Source organism: Megalops cyprinoides, chromosome 3, assembly GCF_013368585.1.
Source record: "Megalops cyprinoides isolate fMegCyp1 chromosome 3, fMegCyp1.pri, whole genome shotgun sequence".
Classification (NCBI taxonomy): domain Eukaryota; kingdom Metazoa; phylum Chordata; class Actinopteri; order Elopiformes; family Megalopidae; genus Megalops; species Megalops cyprinoides.
The window spans coordinates 30,506,489-30,518,577 of record NC_050585.1 but is presented as its reverse complement, the minus strand read 5'-3'; positions in this window follow the sequence as shown (position 1 = coordinate 30,518,577).

Genomic DNA, 12,089 nt, shown 5'->3' with positions numbered 1-12,089 from the left:
AAAGGCCTGCAGCATCCACGCAAGGCAGGGATGGAGACTTGGACAACAATTGAGCGTTTGCGTCACATCTATCGCCTGCATCCCAGTGATGGCCTTCAGTTACTGTGTACAGTGCTTAACACTGCTGAAATCACTAGAGTGACTCATGAAGTTGAAACAGCATTGGGAGATGATAGACAGAATTTGGGTAATGCCTGGGAAGCAATTCGTCTGTGGATCCAACGAGCTACAAGAGCAACAACAGATTGGGGAAAAATTGCTGCCTGCATCCAGAAAGCCGGAGAAGCAATTGATGACTACTCAGACCGGTTTTCCAAGCTGTTCCTGAGACATTCTGGAATAGAAGGCCTCAATGAACGGAACATCGGAGGGAATGCGAATGGCCCACTGAAGGCAACATTCATGCAAGGCCTGTTACCTGAAGTGCGGAAGGCGGTCAAGTTGAGCACGCCTGGATGGGAAGATAACCGCACAACATTTGAAGACCTGGTGACAGCAGCAAGAAGAGTGGAAACAGATCTTGAATGCAAGATCCGCAATGTGGCTGCACAGAAGCAGAAGAATCAGAAGGGCAAGACAGGAGCCTGCAGGAAGTGTGGGAAGTACGGACATTGGGCTAGAGAATGCCGCACGGGAAACCGAAAAGGCAACGGTCCACAGCATAAGGATGCTGAAGACAACTTGGTTCGGGAATTCAAGAACCTGAGTGAAGAGAAGCAGAGGGAACTCTTGGAGTTGTTTCTGGGACACGAGTAGTCCCCTCCATGCAACCCCTCGCAGCGGCAATTGAACAACGGAACGACGGACCTTACGTATGTGCGCCAATGAATTGACGAATTGGAATTGATTTCTTATTGCACTGAATTGACTGAAGCAGTTCGAACAGCTGCCCAGCAGGTGGTGGAGGCGTGGAAACAGCCACCTGACGGGGGACATTCTTTAGTACCTGGTCAATGGGTCATGGTTCACAAGCCCCAAAGGTTACCATTGGAAGCGAAATGGGAGGGACCCTATCAGGTGTTATTGGTGACAGACGCTGCAGTCAAGGTGCAGGGGAAGCAGAAATGGATTCATGCAAGTCATTGTAAATTAGCTGAGCCCCCAAAAGAATAGGGAGAGTACAACAGCAGCGCTATGGGAAGAGTCGGAGGGTAGAACTGGAGGCAGTATGTTCCAGGGGTTACCTAAAGACGAAGAAAACATGAAATGACATGTTTCATGCTGTTTCATGTTAATACTTCTCATTGTGTTACGACCCTGCTGGAGGGCCAGACGGGGGAAAGTAGTGGAATTACTGGAATTGACAGTTAGTTAGGACGCTTAAAATGTCATTACGGCTATGATGTGTTGGTCGTTTTCCTGTGTGTTTGTGTGTTTGTGTATCTTTCAGGGTTCTGAGTCCTGGGCAGTCAGAGGTTACAGGAGCTGGCCTGGATCAACCTGTGGATCGAGTGACCCTCCTCCTGAGCTGCGACATCGCCTCGTTTGTCATCGAGAGTGCCTGAGGGACGACGACAGAATCTTTGGGAACATCGTTCAAGATCATCTATGAACTGATATATTGACATTCTGTGTGATAACATCTATGATGAATATGTGGTTTGTTGTGGTGTTTGTGTTGTTTTTGAAAGTTCAAGCACATTATGACAGTCATCATGATACGCATAGGGATAACACATTTCTAGCCATGGCACACAGCTATGCTAGGGCAAAGGGACAAGATTCATGTTGGGTGTGTGGGTTATTGCCAACATCTTCTAACACATATCCATACGTATCAGTTCCATTCACATTAGCCGACTATGCTACAGCATATAATGACACACAAAGCCCCTTCTTTGAGGGAAACGTGACCTTCTATACACGACCAATTCCATCAAGCCCCCCAGAGCGAGTGAAATTGAGTTATGCGCCTGAGGGTATGTTATGTTGGGAAAACAATGGTACGGGTATGTTTTTGGGACGAAGTTCATGTAACTATAGTCTTTCTACTTTAAGACCATGGGAGGCGATGCATTGGCATGGACATTTTGCTGTAATATCCTTGTTCGTTTTAATGCCAAATTTAGGAGCTGAAGACAAAGCCGCTCCAAATGGGACAATGTATGTTTGTGGGAAGCATGCTTATTCATATTTGCCTGCTGAATGGTCAGGATCGTGCTATACGGCATATGTAGTACCAGCTATGCGTATGGTTAACATCAAGCATAGAGGTAAGAGGGACGTGTTCCACAGCACAGAAACTGTTGCTACCCCAACTCAACGTTTCTTTGCTTCATTAGTTCCAACTTATGGTATTACTGTCGCATTAGATGAGATTAGGCAGATGGCTTTTGCCTTAGACAAAATTGCTAATGATACAGCAGGAGCATTGACACTGATAAATCAGGAGCTACATTCAGTGCGTCAAATGACGTTGCAAAACCGCATAGCCTTAGACATTATTCTGGCAGATAAAGGCGGAACATGTGCAGTTTTGAAACAAGAATGTTGCACGTATGTACCAGATGCGTTTGTTAATGTCACCACATATGTACAAGACATTTACGAGCAAGTGGCCCACTTAAAAGCATCTCAGAAGTGGAGCTGGGAGACATGGTTAGGATCTTGGGCGGGAGAATTGTTACCCCAGATCATTCAGATTGTGACACCTTTTATTGTTTTGATTTTGGGCATATGTTTGTTTTTTAAGGGTGTAACCTGCTTGGTCAGCAGAGCTATGACACCTGCACGTGTGGCCCAGATGACAACGACGTTGAACTTGACTGAGACTTCGTTTTTCTATTAGCTTTCCTTTCCTTTTATTAATGCTAGAAACGCAAGATGCCTATGCTCTTGAGAGTATAAGATTCGCTTCGCTTATATATATATATATATAATCACTTTATCTATCACATATAATCACTTTCCTTTTTTGTGATCATTGATGAGTTTGGGAATGATCAGACGGGGGACTGAAGAATAGTGGTGATTATTTAGTGCTCATTATATTGGTAGACTGATTAGTTTGGTAGAATTAGTATGCACAGTGTATAATGTGACTGTGTAGTTTTTAGGCCGCTCACGGAGTTGTGACCTGTGGCCTACTTTCCAAGAGATGCTGCTATGTTGAACTAATCATGCACACAGGCACACTGAAAGTGTGTACGTGGCACAAGGCCGTCCCAACGGTGAGGCCTATGATTTCGAGCACTCATATAGCTGTAGAAATCACTCATGTAGCTGTAGTTCAGTATTAGGTTAGTCATGACATGTTTAACCATTTGGGATGATCAGCACAACCAAGGTACCTCAGTTCCTAGAAGCTTCTTTTATAATAAAGGTTTTGTTCTTAGGTGATATAGGGGTTCTCTACCCGGCTGAACTTTCTCCCACTCTGCCTCCCTTGTCAGTGTCTGTGACAAAGAGGAGTTGGGTCAGAGTGTACTCCTTATCAATCTAGAGATACCTTCAGAAGCAATGTTTTTCCAATTAGGCGCCAGACTCTAGGCGATGCAAGGACAGTTATAATTAACCACTCTGGACAGCTCAGGGATGGTATAAGATGTTCTTTGTTCTTTGTTTAGTACAGAAGCAACGCAACAACAACGTGGCACGGACCAGAGTCGTGTACATATATCTAGGTGTGGGTGCGAGAATTACCTAGCCGCACTAGAGACAGACTGAGCGTGAGGACGAGTGTGCAAGGCTTAAGACTCTAAGTGAGACTTAGTGCGTGTAGTACCTGAAGCCGACCTTCATGTATGAAGTCTTGCTGTATTGAAGACCATCAATAAAACCTGTTTCTACCTCATCTTCGACCACGCTCCAGACTGAAGTTCTTTGTGTAACAGTTTATTAGTTAGCCTGCGAGAACATCAATTCACCAAGAGCCAACAATAGTTATGAAGAAAGAATAATTTGAACAGAGCGACTAATAGTTAATAGTTCACTTTTGTAATAAAAATAACAAATTGATACACAGATTAAAGTAATACCTGATTGTTTTTTTTTTTATTATTATTATTTTGTTATTTACTCTTGTTATCTTGTTATTAGATATTGTGTCTCAGTTTGTGGTCTTAGCTTTCCATCTGATTTTGGCACAATAGTATCAAGTCCTAACTACAAGAAAGTGAGAACAGGTAGAATGTATGTTAGTAAAAAACAGATAATAGTAAATATTACTATTACCTTACATCCAAATACAGATATACTTTACTATAATAATATTGTATACAAATGATAAAAATAAATGAAATCCAATAATTAATATGAAAGTGTTGGCGTTGTCAGAGAGGACTCAGGGGTTAGCCCGAATGTTTAGTTTAATGGTACAAACGGATAACTGAAAAGAAAGGCAGTGCTCCTGACCTCCTTCCCCACCTCTTTTGTCTGAGGTGGTGTGGTGCAGGGAGAGAGGGTTGGAGAGCTAACCAGCCTTCAACACAATCAGTGTGTCGATGTGATAATAATAACTGTCCTTTGCCACTATAAAAAATGCATAATACATTTATCAGATATACCCTCACACATAGAATGCATCTAAATAAACACAAACCTGTGATTGTCTTGGAGGATCTGCATTGTATTAATCTTGTTTACACTTTTCTTTTCGCCTCAGTTTTCTGTGTTCTATACTATTTGACCTAACCATTCAAAGTACTGAAGAAATAGGATCCCGAATGAGGTAATGGTAATTGCTTCTAATGGTTTGTGGAAATGCAAAAGTGTATGAGACCAGGCACACAATAACAGTTTATGTTCTTCCATAAAATGCTATTGATTGTATCTTTCCTTTATGATACAGCATTCACTGGTGGCAGTACAGAATAAGCTACAACACAATATATACTAGGTCTGTGGTCAGTCAAAACACTGCTGGAGCATGACTCAATATGATTCTAAAGCACATTGCCAAAGTAGTTCAGTTTTTTTAAGAAAATTTCAGATAATATAAGAAACCTAAATAAATGTGTTGGTGTTTGATTCTGATTATAACATACGAAACAGAGTGCAACAATGGGACTTTGTGAACATAACAGGAGCAAAAATAAGAAACAGGTCCAACCCATAAACGCCTGAGTATGGGGAACTGATACCAAATTGCCTGTCTGTTCAAATTAACATCAAGTTAAAATGTTCCATATTTTGTGTTGCTGCAAAGTTCCTGACCCAAAAAAGTTCTGCAAAGTCAAAGTCGATTCTGGGAGACTATAGCTGGTATCCCAGAGATAATGTAGCTCTTGCCTTTTTAAGCCACATTAAGCAATAAACAGTCTCCTGCCACAGATAACACTGCACACTGTAACTGAAATCCTCACCACAAACTGTGTCCAGATTATTTCTCAAAGACAGAATTGCACACATTTTGATTCCACGCTTGAAACAGTTTGCCACATACAGAATACCCTACCAAAAATCCAAAAAAGAAGAGGTTAATGTGGATATAAAGGTAGCAGTACAAATTTCAGTTGATTCAGGATGCTATGGGACTTTGTGTACAACATTAAAAAAGTTTTACACCTGCCAATAGTTGCACAACATTTTTGTTAATATTTGTAACCACGGAGATTCTGATGCAGTGCAATGACCCAAATAATGTAATGCTTCATCAAAATAAGTATTCAGAGTTGTGGACATAGCTGTTCAATGTGGGCCAAAGGAGTACAATTAAATTGTTCTTATGCCAGAGTGTATTTAATTCGTCTCCTGATCTTTCTAACCAGTTATGACGTCTGTATACAATTTCTCTTAGCTAATATTTCAGATTCAGCAAGATTTCACACAGTATCTGATACAAGCCAATTCTCTGTAGGCAATCAGTTCTGTACTGTAAACAGTTTGTCTCTTTTAGAATCATTTTGGTGGCAATTTGTACTTTTTGATTCCAATGGTTACCAGTGTTGCTACAATCATATTTGTAATGAAAACAGACTGGGATCCAAGAGCGATCAACCAGGTTTAATGACTCAAGGCAAAATCGTAGTCAGGGACAAAACCGGTCGGTAACTAGAAGCAGCGGTGCAAAATCAGATCCAAACACGAGCAAGGTTCAAACAACAAGCAAGGGACAAAAACAATAGACAAAACACAGAATGGCAGCAAGCAGGCTCAGTAACGTTGTAACAAACAATACATCACAATGAGGCAACAGAAACTGAGTCTTTAAGTAGCCAGTACTTGATTGAGGAATGAGTCACAGGTGCGCTTGATGAGTGGGTGTGGTTGAGCTGGGCTGAACTGGGCGTGGCTGAGCTGGCTGACTGAGAGCGAGTGTGACACTATTTTTCTTATTCAGTATGTCAGTTTGTTGGTGTTACACTAAATCCTCCTGCACATGAGCCAAGAGATACAGTAGTTTGACAGCAGTACATAAATTCTTTATTCCTTATGATACAAAATTTATTGTTACTTTTTGATTCTCTACAATATTATGCTCAGCAGCCAAAATTGATGAAAATTAAAAAAACATATATCTTAGACCATTTCTACTAAGTGATTTCACAAAGATCATATTCGGTTCCACTTCTGTTCACCCTTTACTCCTAATTACTAATTACTTGGGTATTTTATATCGGTCCATAGTTTTTTCTCCAGTAACACTGTTTCCTGATCCATGAAAAGACAGATCTGCTGACTATTGGTTAAATCATCATCTCTCCATGATCTGTACATACATTTGTTTTACACTGTGTCCTCCCAGATTGCTATTCTATGTCCTATTAAGGTGCACATCTGTGGTTGTCTGGAATTTCTTTCAGTCATTGAGTGTACATAGAGCCACTATCCCAACAAACACACTAAATAGGCTAAATGAGCATAAAAAATATGTGCTTGATTGCATATATTTCACTTTACAGTTTGATGCTCAGTCACTGTTACTGGTTATGTAATAATTTAGTGATGTCATTGTTCAAAGTAAAGAAGAAAATGTCTTGTTTCCAGAGTGAATCTAAGCTTACACCAAGAACATGGTACACACAACTGAAATGTGACAAATGGTCATGTTCTCAGAGAAAAATATCAGAGATACAATTTAAAAATCAAATATCATGCAATCATGTGCATCCCCATCAGAGCAGTAGAACTCTTTGTTCTGAAAATTAAAGTTTGGCTTTATTTTATGACAGTATTTTCATTCTGAATTGTTGCCTTGGCCATTTCCTGCCCTACAGGGTCTGTCTATTGCACCAGTGCACGTAATTAAGCCTGAATGTTTTAATCAAGTCTGGATGATGAAAAATAACATTTGAAGTTTTTCTTAGGGCATTCGTTTTCCTTATTAATTCCCTTCAGCCTCCTGCTTCATTACATATTTTGCTTTAGGGAAAAGGTCACAGTCCGGAATGGTTGTCATTTTACCACCTCAAAAATAAAAGTGTGTACCTCTTCTCTAAATTCACAGGTGGGAGGAATAAATAAAGAGCACAGGAAGAAACATTGACTTCACTTTGATTCTAGCTGTCCTTTTTCTTCTCCGTCATTCCAAGCTGCACCTCCATTCACCTCTGCTGGGCACAGGTGAGTTCAAAAGGGAGGACAGATTTTTAGAGGTTGGGCATCCCTGATGTATCATCAAGGCTCCAGGCCCAATGTAAAATCCAGGCTCCACTCCAAGATGACCATCCGCTGTGGTGTGGGGGATCTATCATCCTCACCAAAAGAACATGGTTTAGAGTAAACTGCCAGCTGGCATTATTACTTCGGAGTCCACTGTTCCAACTTTCCTGTGACTCTGTCGCTCCTCTTTCACTAAATCTCTTGTAGTGAAATCCATGCTATACTAGAATCATAACCTTATCGTCAAATGAGTACTCCTCAATAATCAACAATCACACATCAGTAACATTAAGCTTCATGTTTTGTTCATGCTTGGTGCTAGTAAAAAAATAAGTGTACTGTAACCAAAAAATGAGGAAACCTTACAGGTACTTCATTTTCGCAAAACAATACTGCCACAAAACAGTGTTAATAGATAAAACACTGCACGTGTGCATGCAAAATGATATAAATGACCCCTTCTATAGTTTGACATTCTAAGACAAAAGGTCAAATACTTTTTACACAAATGTCACCATATACTCTATCTACCTGGCCAAATGTGCTTCCTCAAATCATCCACCCAATTATTTAGGTCGATAATCTAGCTAGCTAATCTTGGTGAGTGAAAGACCTATTGTAAAAGTAATGAAGATGTGCTGCATTTCAGAAATTAGATTTTGTGCATCACACATTTTATTGACATTCATACTGCTGTGGGATAGAAGGACACTGAGGTACAGAACTACACCAAACGAATGCATGGCAGAACATTAGCTAAGAATGCTAAAATATAATGTAAGGTTCATTCCAGTTTCATCACAAGCCACATTTGTCATGGAAATGAAATAGTTCTTGAGCAAACCTCCTTTTCTCTCTTTCTTATTAAATCAAGTTCCTGAATTCTTGAGGTGTTAAGAGAAGAATGAGAAAAATGAAAGTTAATAAAAAGTGTGATACTGCAGAGAATTAATAGCAATATTAACCGAACACTATAATTCATTTTAGTCCAGCATGGAATAAGATTTGTGAAATTCTTCTGATGTGACTCTTCTCTACCCAAAATTAATTAAGGTGATGTTGGACTGGACAGATCAAAAAGAAAACAATTTGAGGAGGACTGCAAAAGACCTTACATAATGTTAAAGAACACAGGGATGCTGAAACAGGAACTTTTCAGGTGAGTTGAGATCATCAAATATTTAAGAAACTTTGAGTCAATATTCCCTGAAATACCACTTCAATGCCAAATTTGAATTATTGTAGCTGCTGTATTCTTTTGTATTGCTGCCAGGCTGTATTGCTACATTTATGAAAAATAAAGAATGTTGTTGCCATTCACACCTCATATTTTACTTGGGTTCTTTCTTAAAATAATCTTCATTTAAAAAACAGCCATAAAGCTGACGAGCATGTCCACAATATTCAATTTTCATTTAATCTAACCAGGAGACTGTCTCACCCGCTACCAGTCAGCCAGCTCAGCCACGCCCAGTTCAGCCCTGCTCAACCTCACCTACTCATCACGTGCACCTGTAACTCGTTACTCAGTCAATTCTTGGCTACTTTTTGACTCGTTTGTGATGCCTCATTGTGAGGTATTGTTCTTGTGTCTCTGCCAAGCCTGCACTTTGCCATACCATGTATTGACTACCGTTTTTGACCCTTGCCTGTTGTTTGGACCTTGCTCTTGTTTGGATCTGTTCTGTACTGCTGCTTCCCCGTTACTGACCAGTTTTCATCCCTGACTACGATTTGTCTTTGGAGATTAAAGATTGTTGACCACACTTGGATCCCAGTTTGTTTTCATTACAGAGACACATATCTAATTGCCATTCAGATATAGTCTGGCAAATTCTTTTTGTGGCTTACTGTCAAAAGAGGATTCTTCCTTGAATTCCAGTTATGAATGCAACATTTATGCATGCTGCTTTGAATGATTATTTTGTAATCTAAAGGTGCCAGTTTTATTTTATTTTTTTTTATTTAATTTTTTTTTCTTTGTAGGAGAACTCTTACCCTTGAAATTATGATTGGCTTCCAAACTACTTGTTTCATAGCCTTTGATGGTACGATATATATGCATCCATTTTGTGCCAGGTTTGCCACTATACCATTACCTTACATTGCTGAAGAGAAATAACACTACTACAGTAAAATGATGTAGATTTCAGCTTTTGTGGATTCCTTTATAGGCATCCTCCTTCTTGTGCAGAGGAAATTTCATGAATTTCCTGTCTTTTGTGGCTTTCACATTAGTTTTATGTTAATGAATTTCAGATGTTGCAATCAGGATAGGGACAAAGCTTAACCACAACAATGCTGCAAGTTGTAATGAAAGTAGGCTTACAATGAGGACAAACTGACTGAGTATCATTAGAGGTATATAGTTCAGTATTTATTACAAAATTAGTGAACTTTGTGGCTCAAACCAATCTCCATTTAATAGCATTCTGCGTATGTATTCTGCAAATATTTTTTTTTTAATATAATGGGTGACAAACAAGACGCTTATTGGAAGGACTGACGGTGCCACACTCACCTGCCAATTCTAAACTAAAGTGTTTGGCTTCCTTCTGTTTGACATGATCATTTCAAACATTTACATTACATTTGTTCATTTTATCCAAAGCGACTTACAAGTGAGGTAGTGTACAACAGAAGCATAAAAACCATAAGGAGTCAACAATATTAGAAGCGCTGCATGACCAGGTTTCAATGGTTGGCCAGACAAGGTACAAGCTAGCTGGTAGATCTAATGAATGTGTTAAACCATTAGATTACTTTTTTATAGTTTAGTGGGACACAGTTTTGAGACATGAGAAATTCCTTTAGGGGCTAGTGTTTCGGGTGCTCAGGTGAGAGCGGAAGAGCTGTGTTTTCAGATGTTTCTTGGAGACAGAGAGGGAGTCGGCAGAACGGATGAAGTGTGGAGGCTCGTTACACCATCTGGGGTCGATGGTGGAGAAAGTTCTACATACTGATTTTGTGCTACAGTGCAACAGCACTGACAGACGCCATTCGGGAGCAAATCGTAGGGGTCGGGAGGGAGCATAGACTTGCAGTAATGAGCTCAGATAGGTAGGTGCAGTTTTGTTGGTCGCTCTGTATGCAAGCATCAAGGCCTTAAACATTGTGCGGTCAGCTACAGGGAGCCAGTGGAGGGAGACAGAGAGGAATGTAACATGAGTCCTTTTTGGTTGGTTGAAAACCAACAAATTTCAAACAGAAAAAAATGTATGCAAATGCAGGGCAAAGAGTAAAGCATTATCATCAAGTGAGAAGTTTTATATGCTTAACACCACTTTTTGCTTGTTTTGCAATTGGGCTAACATGATTTAGCTAGTCACCTACAGTAGTTAGTCTACTTTATCCAGTCTAGCCTGTGAAATGTATTATTGTGACATGTGAATTTTGTTTAAGCTGATGAATTTATGAATCAAAAATGCTTATTCGGTGTTAACTAGCTAGTTATCAAGGTTAGGGAATGGACCTGTTGTCTCAGGGTCCATAGTGGTGACTGCTTGGCCCTGACTACTTTGCCTGGGTCTATGATATAATACTCTGGGAGATGGGCTTAATTGCGGGCTCTCTGGGAAAACCTGGTGGTGTGAGCAGGGCACTCAGGGCCCGGTGAGTTTGAGGCTGGTGTCAAGGGTAACTGTGGACATGGGATAGAGTTTTGTGGTGCTGTGAGATGGTGGAGGGAATTTGGGGTCAGCATCTGACTAGGGATGGCTACATTTGATAGTATGGTTTGATAGTCTGGTTCATACCTCAGGCTGCCAAAAGTTAGCATGTCACTATGCACCATTAAATCCAGTGAAGGTGTAAACTGAATGTTTCATTCATTTTAATAAAATCTACAGCCTCTATGATTATTCAGTTAGGAAAAGGCACTGGTACTGTTCATGGTACAAATTGTTGGAAACTGAGATGTTCAGTAAATTGTGTGGTATTTGAGAATAATATGCGCATTTGATGCTCATTGCCAGATTGAATAGCTGGTTTGATCAGCCTCCCACAGAATATATTGGAAATATTGGACAGCATTCAATTAGAATAGTACCTCTTTAGAGGATTTGACATACTGTGGCCAAAATTGTTTACTGTAAGATGACATTGAATTGATAGCAACACTTTTGAATGCCAGAGCTATTTTTTTTAAATGTGCATACTGACCTATGGAGAATGTATGCTTGGTGTGCATGGTTGGTACAAGTTATCATTCACCAGTTATCATTGTAAAGATGTAATAAATTAACAGTAAATGTCAGTGAATATAATTTTTTTTTTATTCATTTTACTTGCATTACTGACTCTTCCTTCTACTCTATTCTATTGTAGAAATGAATGAACCCAGTCAAAGATCAAGTTCCACTTTCATTTGACCTTGAAAGAAAAGTGAATACTTCCAAAACTGCAACCATCAGCTTCACCTGAACACAGATCATTTACATCCTGTCTCCTACTCAGTACACTCCACTCTTTTACCCACTGTTGCCCAGACCTGTGACATTCACCATCTCTTATTACCTTTCTCACACACACACACACACAAACACACA